The sequence below is a fragment of the Oncorhynchus mykiss genome, chromosome 25 (genome assembly GCF_057628025.1).
Source record: "Oncorhynchus mykiss isolate SJ-2025 chromosome 25, ASM5762802v1, whole genome shotgun sequence".
Taxonomy (NCBI): Eukaryota; Metazoa; Chordata; class Actinopteri; order Salmoniformes; family Salmonidae; genus Oncorhynchus; species Oncorhynchus mykiss.
Window position 1 is genome coordinate 35,843,677 of NC_143046.1, and position 12,544 is coordinate 35,856,220.

Here is a 12,544-nt window from a genome sequence, read left to right on the forward strand (position 1 = left end):
TGTCCGTTCAGAATCTCTGTCTTTCAAGACAATGAGCAGCATTTTTCTTAGACTCTTATCATGGTTCTGGTGTCTTTTATAGTAACATTGTCCGTTTCTTTGGACATTGTGCTGGAGCCGGTGTCAGTTTCAGAAGTAGGTTTTTGCTCATGGGTGTGAAGAGGGTGTGTCCTTTTCTGTCCAATGAGGTGCAATTTGTGGGGACCCATGAGACCCCCTGGAAATTGTGTGCAGCTGTAGGCCTAACTCACCAAAATACCTCGTACTCTACTTTACAATAAATCAGCCTGAAATTACACAAAAACTGTTGCAATTTAGAGCATGTTTGGGACCAAAATGTTTATATATTTCTGACAAGCTCTTTAGTCTGCTCCTAAGGGCTAAAAATAAAGACATTTGATCAAAGTCGAAAGGGAGGTCTGTCTTCTGGTAAAGGCCCTTTTTCTCTGAGAGTGTTTGAAACAAGACCTCGAGATTCACCAATCAAGGGCTGTTGTGTGCTGGAGAGAAATGGATAATCATTAAGATTAGATTGGGTTCAGGCATGAGGCTGGAGAATGGCCGCCTGCACGCTCCACTTGGGGAGGAATGAATAGAGAGGAACAGGAGGGGCAAGACTGCATTTCAAAGTTTTTCAGACACTGAGGGAATTGCTGGAAAACACTATTGAAATAATTGTCTCCATATGTGGAATGGCTTCTCAAGATAGCTTTGCTGCCAGGGTTATTTCCCTTTTGGTTATGTGCGTCGAAAACATCATGTTTGTAGTGTAGTGAAACCTTATGAGCCCGAGCCTCCCTCCCAGTTCGGAGCTCTGCTACAGATAATACCACAGTCACGTGGACATGGTGCAGGCAAAGCTCTTCCATATGTTTGTGCTCATGCTTTTCTTTCAAGATTTATGAATGAATAAGCTTCAATCAGTTCCAAGTCCTAGCCAATGATATGCTTATGTTTGGAATTTCAGCCTGGAATTTCAACTTTTTGTAATCTTTCCTGAAGTGTTGTTGGGGTTTTTTTTTCAACAAGAAGGAATTGCAAACGTGTGTTAGCCCAGTAACCAGCGTCTAACCCTCTCTGTTTTTCGATTAAACCACAGATGAGAATTCTAGTTTGTGTTTGTATTAAAATTTCAATGCATTTATAGTATGTTCCTTTAAAGCAAAAATGTATGCACTGTGCCAACCAACATAACAGCATTATGTGTGCACAATGTGCATGACTTGTTCTTATGTGTGTTTTCTCCTGAGCCATTGCTGTGTTTCACATGCAGGAGGCGTCCTGCTCTCTTCGTGGTGTAGTACACGTATGGAATGACTATGGCCAATACGGTCCACGCCGGGGCTTGCATAGGCTTTAAGCTGAGCCCCCCATCCTCTTGAGGGCAGAGTAACAGTAGCACTGTGACTAAGTCTGAGCATCCATAAGTGAGCACATTCTAAAGTTCCTGTCACTGTTGACCCTTCCTCAAACTATGCCAACACAGCATTAGTACATTAGCATTCTGAGAGAGAGAAAGAGAGAGCGAGACAAAGACAAAGTAATGTCATTGCTGAATTCACTTTATGTTTGCTATTTCATGCAGCCACAGAATAGAAAGAAGCTAGACAAATTATTTTGTATTCAAATGTGTGCATTGGTTAAAGTTCAGAGATATCATTCACGCAAAATAATGTGTCTGGGTGTGTAAATATGACTCCAGGATAAAATGGTGAAGAGCAAGGACATCCAAAATCCATCAGATTGACAGTTAATGAAGCATGCAACTGCTGATACCAAATGACATTTTTAGAAGATAAAAAGTGATCACGTTGTGAGAGAGAGAGAGAGAAAACGAGAGAGAGAGATGCTGACACATTCAATAGGTCTACTGTAAAATTCACACCATGTCATAAGCTTCATAGATTGCTTCACCTGGATAAAAGTCGGTTTTTTGTTACTTGAATACCTTATAGGCTAGGCTCAGTTAATCTCATCTTGTTCATCTAAACACAAATCATTCATCTTAGTGATTGACAGTATACAAGTATTATTTATTGAAATGAGATGAAATCTTGTCATGATCAGTTTCATATATTTCATTCAGGTACATTTTGTAGATTGGCTTGATAGTGGTATTGACGCTGTTGGTTGTCTAGGAAGCAGAACACATGGGGAAACTTGTCCAGCCCATTGGAAGCTAGCTATCGTTAGTTCAAATAAAACAAAATGATATACTAACATGAAAGTGCAATTGGAAACTATAAAGGATAAACCCACCATAGTGATGTCGGTGAAGAAGTTATGAATTAAGTCCCAGGCGGAGGGTTTTCGGTGAAAAGATTGTGTCCCTAGAGACAGAAGGCACTGGGGAATCATGGGCAGTATGGGGCAGCCAACCACCAGCCTCGTCTCCCTGGGTGGCCCTTAAAGGCTCAGTGCAGTCAGAAACGTGACAGAACAAACAGACAAATATGCTCTGCTGAAGGTAGCTACCAGTCCAGCAGTGACTACAATGGCAAAGGCTAAATTGATTGAAAGTGTGATTCCAGAAGATATGTGATTTAGCTGATGGCTTCCCTTACGGAAAAAGATTGCAGTACACTGGACCACAGATTACTACCTAGAAATTCCTTGGACATGAAATAAACAAGCCCAAATTCCCCCAGGGTGAAATTCCCATTTATGATTGTCCTATACATCAGATGGGGTCTCTATAAGCTTCAATATGAGGTTCTAAACCTAGCATGAAAGTGCATCATTGTAGCTGTGTGGGCTAATATAGTCAAAATGTTTGCCTTGGGATACGGTGGGCCAATGGCAATGGGGTAAGTTGAGCCAATGGTGGAGCCAATTACAGGTTGAGCAAATGTAGGTGTTCTTCCCAGGTGTAATGCAACAAATTATCACTGGGATATGAGGTAGCAACAGTGCCTGATCTATGTTAAAAGTGTTTTAAAAAGTACATGAGTTTTGGTTAGGTGTTAAGTCTGTTAGAAAAGTATTAAAATACATGATTATACGATTAAAATACGAAAAATATGATTTTGTTCAATTGTATTTAGGAAATAAAGATAGACCTGGTTTTAAAAAGGTAGTGGTAATATTTAATTCAGTACAGAAATTTGTAGGCGATTTGTCCCAAAGCTCAACTTAACTCATTCTTTTTTGGACAAGCTATGTTTTCAACAATGTAATATTTACATGAATTCTAAATATTTTCCCGGGGATAGACAACCCCCTGACATATGTGATGTTGTTGTTGGAGTGATGCTGAATGTAAATAAAATGCTCAATTTACCCCACTCTCCACTGTCATCATGATTACCACGTTTCAACACACACAAACCTTGTATAAAATAGTTTGAATTAGTACCTTTAAAACAGGGTCAGATCTTCAATGTTATATCCATTTTCAGAAAAAAACTGTAGTCTGGGCAACACCTCCTACTGGAGAATTGATCTATGTACAGCTATCCTTTGGTCTCCTTTAGAGAGCTTGGGACTATAATGTTCTATCTGCAAGATATTTGGCTTTAAAGTGCTGAACCATAAATGTGTTTGAATGGTATCGGCAAGTTTGATCTTGTATTCTTTAGAATTTGGGGTATTTTAGAGTACTATATACAGTGCCTTCGGAAAGTATTCAGACCCCTTTACCTTTTCCACATTTTGTTACGTTACAGCCTTATTCTAATATGTATTAAATAAAACATTTTCCTCAGCAATCTACACACAATAACCCATAATGAGAAAGAAAAAACAGGTTTAAAAAAACAGAAATACATTATTTACATAAGTATTCAAAACCTTTGCTATGAGACACGAAATTGAGCTCAGGTGCATCCTGTTTCCATTGATCATCCTCGATGTTTCTACAACTTGATTGGAGTCCACCTGTGGTAAATTAAATTAATTGGACATGATTTGGAAATAAACACACCTGTCTATATAAGGTCCCACAGTTGACAGTGCACGTCAGAGCAAAAACAAAGCCATGAAGTTGAAGGAAATGTACGTAGAGCTCCGAGACAGGATTGTGTCAAGGCACAGATCCGGGGGAGGGTACAAAAAATATATTCATCATTGAAGGTCCCCAAGAACACAGTGGCGTCCATTATTAAATGGATTATTTATTTATTTTTACTAGGCAAGTCAAACAAGAACAAGGCTTGTCATTGTAAACAAGAACATGGAATAAACAAGCGTACAGTCAATAACACAATAGAAAAAAAGAAAGTCTATATACATTGTGTGCAAATGGCATGAGGAGGTAAGGCAATAAATAGGTCATAGTAGCAAAGTAATTACAATTTAGCAGATTAACACTGGAGTGAGAGATGAGCAGATGATGGTGTGTAAGTAGTGATATTGGTGTGCAAAAGAGCAGCAAAGTAAATAAAAACAATATGGGGATGACTGTGATACAGTGAAATAATCTGTCTGTATGTCACGCCCTGGCCATAGAGAGGCTTTTATACTCTATTTTGGTTAGGCCAGGGTGTGACTAGGGTGGGCATTCTATGTTCATTTTCTATGTTTTGGATTTCTTTGTTATTTGGCATGAGGTTCTCAATCAGAGGCAGCTGTCTATCGTTGTCTCTGATTGAGAACCATACTTAGGTAGCCTTTTCCCACCTGGGTTTTGTGGGTAGTTGCTTTCGGTTTCTGTGTCTGCACCAGACAGAACTATTTTGGTTGTTCTCTTTGTTTTTGCTATTCAGTGGTCAGTTCAAATAAAAAAAAGATGAATACGTACCACGCTGCACCTTGGTCCTCACCTTCCACCAACAGCCGTGACACTGTAAACAATTGTTGGAAAAATGACTTGTGTCATGCACAAAGTAGATATCCTAACCGACTTGACAAAACTATAGTTTGTTAATTAACAAGAAATTTGTGGAGTGGATGAAAAACAAGTTGCAATGACTCCAACCTAAGTGTATGTAAACTTCCGACTTCAACTGTGGGTGACAACTAAACCAAAAATCAGACATTGTTTTTCCGTTGGAATTTGCTTTTGCTTTTAGATGTTTGAAAGCCTATTGATAACACAATGGAAATTCAAAACACTTTTGGATGTTTTTTTGAGTGGGTGAATATAGGTTGTAATCTCATTGCTCAACATCTCAACCAAATATTACCCAATTATCCACGTTGAAATGACATGGTGCAGTGAGTTTGCCTTACCCAAATATTTTTATACTAGCAATATGAATTACATTTGGGTCAGGTAAAGACATAAGACTGCCTATATCAGAGTAACATTTGTTCCAAAGAATACTAGCAGTGAAGCATTAAGGAGCTGACACAGGGGCCGCAACAAACGGCAATTGAAGCGAGAGAATCTACCTTCCTCGTGGAGACCAGCGTTCGCAGTTGTTGTCAGGTCGAATTTTGTATTTCATATATTGTTTGATTGGTTGACAAGATTAACTTTGCTCATTGGTCAACCATGCATAGAGGCCGCTCAAGACTTCAGCTAATTTTATCTTTTGGCTCCTCCGCTCCACGTACAAGAGTGAGCACAAAGAACTGCACTGCTCGCAATTTGCTGCCTGTTGCCCTACTCCCAGATAATGGCTCATGCACACGGTAAATTGCCACGTGCCGCTTCGGCCACCCAGAGTGGCTCTCTTGTGTGCGTGCTGGCAGCAAATAGCAGCACTTTCGATTGTGCATCAAGAATTCAGCATAGAAGTTTGTATGATGGTCTGGTTATTAAAAGGGTAAATAGTTTTAATACATTCTCCATTTCATGAATTCATTCACAGGTACATAGTAATATACTCTAAACCACTCTGGGGACACTTTGCTGCCCTGTTTCCAATCGTCCACATGGCTGTGAGAACCTATTCAAGTCACGCTAAGTAAATACATTTCGAAAATGTTTTAAAAAATGATGTATTACTAGCTACAGTGCAGGCTAACTCAATTGAGCTGCTAGCTAGCAATCTAGCCAACTTTACATACTGTATAGGTGGCTAGTTAAGTTAATACAATTTTACCAGCTACCTAACTTCATATTAGCTAGCTATCTTTATGTGGTTATCACTGTAAAAAATGAACTCCAAATGCATTTGTAGGTAGCTAGCTAGCTAGCAGCCATGGAGGAGGGTGAAAGTAGGATAGCAGCCCGATCTGTCAAAGTGAGAAAGTAGGCTATTCTGGATAGGGCAGGTACTTTTGTGTAGTTCCATTCCCTAGAAGTGAGGACTGAGATAATAGTAACATAATATTCAGTGCGGTCTAATTTAAGTGTAGTAGTCTGTTCCTTGTGAGGTTTTCTTTCCTGTGAGAACTGTGAAAGCCTGTCTGCAGATGAAGAGGGCCCAATGAAGAGCAGTGGTTCTCAGTCCTGGGGACTCAAAAGGGGTGCACATTTTTGTTTCTGTCTTACTGTAGCACTACACAGCTTCAAAATGATCAAGTCTTCAAGCTTCAAGTGGTATTTATGTATTCATTTGTGATGCTATCCTTGATATGATCCTGCTATTGTCATATGCTGCACATGTGTGTGCACATGCATCTATCTATCCAATGTAATCATGATTTGTTATAAGGGATATTATACTTTAGTAATCTACCATGACCTGGTGATGTAAAAGCCTAATAACGACATTCTTCCATATTCCTACTGATACCTTGTAACTGGAGATTCCTTCAAAACGATTGCCTACAGTTACCGTGTAGGGCACTGCAATTTTGGGTGAATTCAGGCTGTTGAAGGCTACCCCTGTCCTGCATAACTTCATGTGGATGGACATGAGGACCAGCTGGGGATCTGCAGCTCGCCGCCATGTGCCAGAGGAGAGGTCTGCTGCTCTGCAGAATGTTTCAAGGATGGGTGCCAACAGCACGGGAGGCAATCCATGTGCGGGTGAGCTTCCATTTCCTACTCCTTCGAAGAGGGTGCTGTTCCCTGGCAACACCATAGACTACACTATGCTCAACCAAATGCTCTTTTAAAAGACATCCACATTGCAATAAGAGTATTCTTCAATTTGAGAAGCTACTGTATGTCAACTGCAGTTAATAAAATCAAATCAAATCTCCTTTTTATTTCTACTTCTCAGGTGAGGGTGTGTTTAGGTAAAAACAAAACAGGCTCTCTTTTTTTTTTGAGAACAATTAGACACCATATAACCCGCACCTACAGACTTGTGTATCAATCTGATTGGTGGATTGTGTTGTGCAGACTCAGGTGTATAACTGTGGCTCATTCCATCTTCAAAGAGGACCAACTATCAAATCAAATCAAATTGTATTTGTCACATACACATGGTTAGCAGATGTTAATGCGAGTGTAGTGAAATGCTTGTGCTTCTAGTTCCGACAATGCAGTAATAACCAACAAGTAATCTAACTAACAATTCCAAAACTACTGTCATATACACAGTGTAAGGGGATAAAGAATATGTACATAAGGATATATGAATGAGTGATGGTACAGGGCAGCATAGGCAAGATACAGTAGATGGTATCGAGTACAGTATATACATATGAGATGAGTATGTAAACAAAGTGGCATAGTTAAAGTGGCTAGTGATACATGTATTACATAAGGATGCAGTCGATGATATAGAGTACAGTATATACGTATGCATATGAGATGAATAATGTAGGGTAAGTAACATTATTGAAGGTAGCATTGTTTAAAGTGGCTAGTGATATATTTACATCATTTCCCATCAATTCCCATTATTAAAGTGGCTGGAGTTGAGTCAGTGTCAATGTCAGTGTGTTGGCAGCAGCCACTCAATGTTAGTGGTGGCTGTTTAACAGTCTGATGGCCTTGAGATAGAAGCTGTTTTTCAGTCTCTCGGTCCCAGCTTTGATGCACCTGTACTGACCTCGCCTTCTGGATGATAGCGGGGTGAACAGGCAGTGGCTGGATGCTCTCGATTGTGCATCTGTCGAAGTTTGTGAGTGCTTTTGGTGACAAGCCGAATTTCTTCAGCCTCCTGAGGTTGAAGAGGCGCTGCTGCGCCTTCTTCACGATGCTGTCTGTGTCAGTGGACCAATTCAGTTTGTCTGTGATGTGTATGCCGAGGAACTTAAAACTTGCTACCCTCTTCACTACTGTTCCATCGATGTGGATAGGGGGGGTGTTCCCTCTGCTGTTTCCTGAAGTCCACAATCATCTCCTTAGTTTTGTTGACGTTGAGTGTGAGGTTATTTTCCTGACACCACACTCCGAGGGCCCTCACCTCCTCCCTGTAAGCCGTCTCGTCGTTGTTGGTAATCAAGCCTACCAATGGTGTGTCGTCCGCAAACTTGATGATTGAGTTGGAGGCGTGCGTGGCCACGCAGTCGTGGGTGAACAGGGAGTACAGGAGAGGGCTCAGAACGCACCCTTGTGGGGCCCCAGTGTTGAGGATCAGCGGGGAGGAGATGTTGTTGCCTACCCTCACCACCTGGGGGCGGCCCGTCAGGAAGTCCAGTACCCAGTTGCACAGGGCGGGGTCGAGACCCAGGGTCTTGAGCTTGATGACGAGCTTGGAGGGTACTATGGTGTTGAATGGAGAGCTGTAGTCGATGAACAGCATTCTTACATAGGTATTCCTCTTGTCCAGATGGGTTAGGGCAGTGTGCAGTGTGGTTGAGATTGCATCGTCTGTGGACCTATTTGGGCGGTAAGCAAATTGGAGTGGGTCTAGGGTGTCAGGTAGGGTGGAGGTGATATGGTCCTTGACTAGTCTCTCAAAGCACTTCATGATGACGGAAGTGAGTGCTACGGGGCGGTAGTCGTTTAGCTCAGTTACCTTAGCTTTCTTGGGAACAGGAACAATGGTGGCCCTCTTGAAGCATGTGGGAACAGCAGACTGGTATAGGGATTGATTGAATATGTTCATAAACACACCGGGCAGCTGGTCTGCGCATGCTCTGAGGGCGCGGCTGGGGATGCCGTCTGGGCCTGCAGCCTTGCGAGGGTTAACACGTTTAAATTTCTTACTCACCTGGCCAATGTAATCTAGTCAGCTAGCTTGCTAAATAGCAATTTCTGTAAATTTAACCTATGATAAGAAAATATATACCTTGTATTTGCCCATTTAATAACCAGACCTTCATACAAACTTGCTATGCTGAACTCTTAAACACACTCAAGACAGACAAAGAAGCAAGTAAAAACAGCCAAAACTTTATTTTGTCAGACCTTTCAGAAAGAAGAAATTCAAAAACATTTGATTTCAAAACTCTATATTTAAGAATTATGTGTTAAACATATTTCCTTTCTCACAAACAAGCGTTTTCTGTTTGGACTTCATTTTGGAGTGTCTGTGTCAGAGATCTACTGGTCTCGCACTGAGAAGGAGAAGCTTGGGAAAGCTCCTTTTCACCCAAACATAATTATAAAAGTGCAACCACAACCAGTCAAAACTAAATACATCAGAGACACTTGTTTATTTTGGACCTGTGAAAATATCTATACACATGAAAGCCTCCGGGTCAAAATGACCAACAACATCGTGTTTGTATACAAAATCTACACAGACATTCCACATCACATCAGTGTGTCCACATTGGATATTAAAGATGACCATTAATCCCCAGAGGATAGGTCAATGTAAACAAACTGTCACAGAGAGCTTTTTCTTATCACATGCAATGTTTCAAAACACAGAAGCTAGTGGGTATACCTAGTGATATCCATATAGTTACCATGGTGATATACGTCCAACTGTCAGCTTTCTTAGGCAGGTGGAATGTACTTTACACCGTGCTACACAAGTGTTTTCCCATAACACAATGGAAATGTCATACAGGGACATGCAGAGCTACAACCCTATTCACTGGAGAAGTGGTCCTGGGGAACGTAGGAGGAAACACCCTTCGATAACAAACAATGCACTCCGCTTCCCTTGACGTCTCTGAAGTGTGAACTTAGCGTGTGTATATATGATTGTAATGAAAGCAGGAAGGAAGCCAATGGTTTTGTAAATGACCAGCGAGTGATGTTTGCGGGCCTGGATAATTGCAGTAGCTCGCGAGGTGATAGGGAGAGTAGCGACCCTGTCGCGGGGTTTCACCCCTCTCCCGCTAACACAGCAATGGGTGATGTGTTTATGGCACAAAGCAATTTTCTTGATGAAATACTTATGACAATCACATTCGGTGTAACGCAGAGAGCCATTCAATCATGCTGGTAGTGGACAATATTCTGTTCCTAAAGGAGGGGGAGCTTTACAGTGTTAGGGCAAAAAGACACCACACAACAAGTCCCTTGCCTTTATAGAAAGGAATTTGCTCCTAGAGTGCCTCTGCCACAAAACTGATATCGAAATAATTACAAGCAAGCATTCATAGAGTGAGGAAACATAGAGAAAGTGTCTCAAGAATGTGAGATAATGTGTGATACTGCAACAGTGAAGGCACTTAAAAGCTTAACAACTTTGTGAAAGTAGGGCACCTGCTTTCACAATCATTCAACTTTCTCGGTTTTGGGGATAGGGGTCTGACACTCCTGTACCTTCCATTTAAAGTGCTCAGGCCTTTAACGTCTTCGATTCGCAAAGTCAGATTTGATTGTGCCTGGCATTTCTTTTTCAAGCATCGCACAGTATCTGTGATATTGTGCAGGATGGGATTCAAAACAAATTCAATCAGCTAAAGCAAACGTCAGTCTCCTTTCTTTCCCAGCCAGAGAAAATAAACGTTCCATAAAAATGCAAAGAGCCATCATGGCGTGTGCATACTGTGGGAAGCTGGTCTTCGTCTTCCTCTCCCAGGGCAGCAGGCCGGGTGAGGAGAGGAGGGAGTGGAAGCCTGAGCTTGCGGGTGCTGCTCTATGATGCCTTTGACTCAGAGCTCAACTGAGCGGTCAACGCCAAAGAAAACCTACACCAGGAACAGCCAGAGGATTGTGCCCCGGACCTGGCTCCTGGCTCCAGGATAAAATGAACATTCATGGAATTTTACAGCTCATACCTGATTGCTTGCACAATGGCTCCTTTTTGCTCGCCGCTTGGCTGCTTTTTCCGACCTGCCAAAGCCCCTCCTGATGCTCCTTCAACAAAGACCTTCCTGATGCTCCTTCAACAAAGACCTTCCTGATGCTCCTTTAACAAAGACCTTCCTGATGCTCCTTCAACAAAGACCTTCCTGATGCTCCTTCAACAAAGCCCCTCCTGATGCTCCTTCAACAAAGACCTTCCTGATGCTCCTTCAACAAAGCCCCTCCTGATGCTCCTTCAACAAAGCCCCTCCTGATGCTCCTTCAACAAAGACCTTCCTGATGCTCCTTCAACAAAGCCCCTCCTGATGCTCCTTCAACAAAGACCTTCCTGAAGCTCCTTCAACAAAGCCCCTCCAGATGCTCCTTCAACAAAGACCTTCCTGATGCTCCTTCAACAAAGACATTCCCGATGCTCCTTCAACAAAGACCCTCCTGATGCTCCTTCAACAAAGACCTTCCTGATGATCCTTCCCCCACATGAAAAAAATACTAAATTTTACGATATAATATTATTGTACTTACTATAGAATTCTGTGGTAAACTGTAGTAAGTTGTAGTATTCTGTAGAATACTATACTCCACACTGTAGTATCCCTTGATCATGTGTAGTACTTACTATATCATTTTGCAGTGGTGTAAAGTACTTAAGTACTTTAGTAGTACTTTACTATTTACATGCTTTGGCAACTTTTACTTTTACTTCACTCCATTCCTAAAGAAAATTATGTACAGTTGAAGTCAGAAGTTTACATGCACCTTAGCCAAATACATTGAAACTCAGTTTTTCACAATTCCTGACATTTAATCCTAGTAGAAATTCCGTCTTTGGTCAGTTAGGATCACCACTTTATTTTAAGAATGTGAAATGTCAGAATAATAGCAGAGAGAATGATTTATTTCAGCTTTTATTTCTTTCATCACATTCCCAGTGGGTCAGAAGTTGACATACACTCAATTAGTATTTGGTAGCATTGTCCTTAAATTGTTTAACTTGGGTCCAACGTTTCGGGTTGCCTTCCACAAGCTTCCCACAATAAGGTGGGTGAATTTTGGCCCATTCCTCCTGACAGAGCTAGTGTAACTGGGTCAGGTTTGTAGGCCTCCTTGCTCGCACATGCTTTTTCAGTTCTGCTGACAAGTTTTCTATAGGATTGAGGTCAGGGCTATATGATGGCCACTCCAATACCTTGACTTTGTTGTCCATTTTCCACAACTTTGGAAGTATGCTATTTTGTGGAGTGCACCAGTCCCTCCTGTAGGAAAGCACCCCCACAACATGATGCTGTCACCCCTGTACTTCACGGTTGGGATGGTGTTCTTCGGCTTGCATGCCTTCCCCTTTTTTCCTCCAAACATAACGATGGTCATTATAGCCAAACAGTTCTATATTTGTTTCATCAGACCAGAGGACATTTCTAAAAAAAAGTACAATCTTTGTCCCCATGTGCAGTTGCACACCCTAGTCTGGCTTTTTTATGGCGGTTTTGGAGCTGTGGCTTCTTCCTTGCTGAGCAGCCTTTCAGGTTGTGTTGATATTGGGTTTGTTTTACTGTGGATATAGATACTTTTGAACCTGTTTCCTCCAGCATCTTCACGTGGTCCTTAGCT

General features: G+C 41.6%; 1 long non-coding RNA gene across 1 annotated transcript in view; it reads right to left on the minus strand.

Annotated features, from left to right (window-relative positions):
- Window positions 1–2,005: 2,005 nt before the first annotated feature.
- The window catches only part of LOC149971803 (uncharacterized), a 48,116-nt gene continuing 37,577 nt past the window's right edge, over window positions 2,006–12,544 (minus strand). The window contains exons 3-4 of the long non-coding RNA XR_016491680.1: window positions 4,739–4,781; window positions 2,006–3,876 (exon numbers count right to left, since the gene is read on the minus strand). This is a non-coding gene — a long non-coding RNA (uncharacterized LOC149971803). The remainder of the gene's footprint in view (window positions 3,877–4,738; window positions 4,782–12,544) is intronic.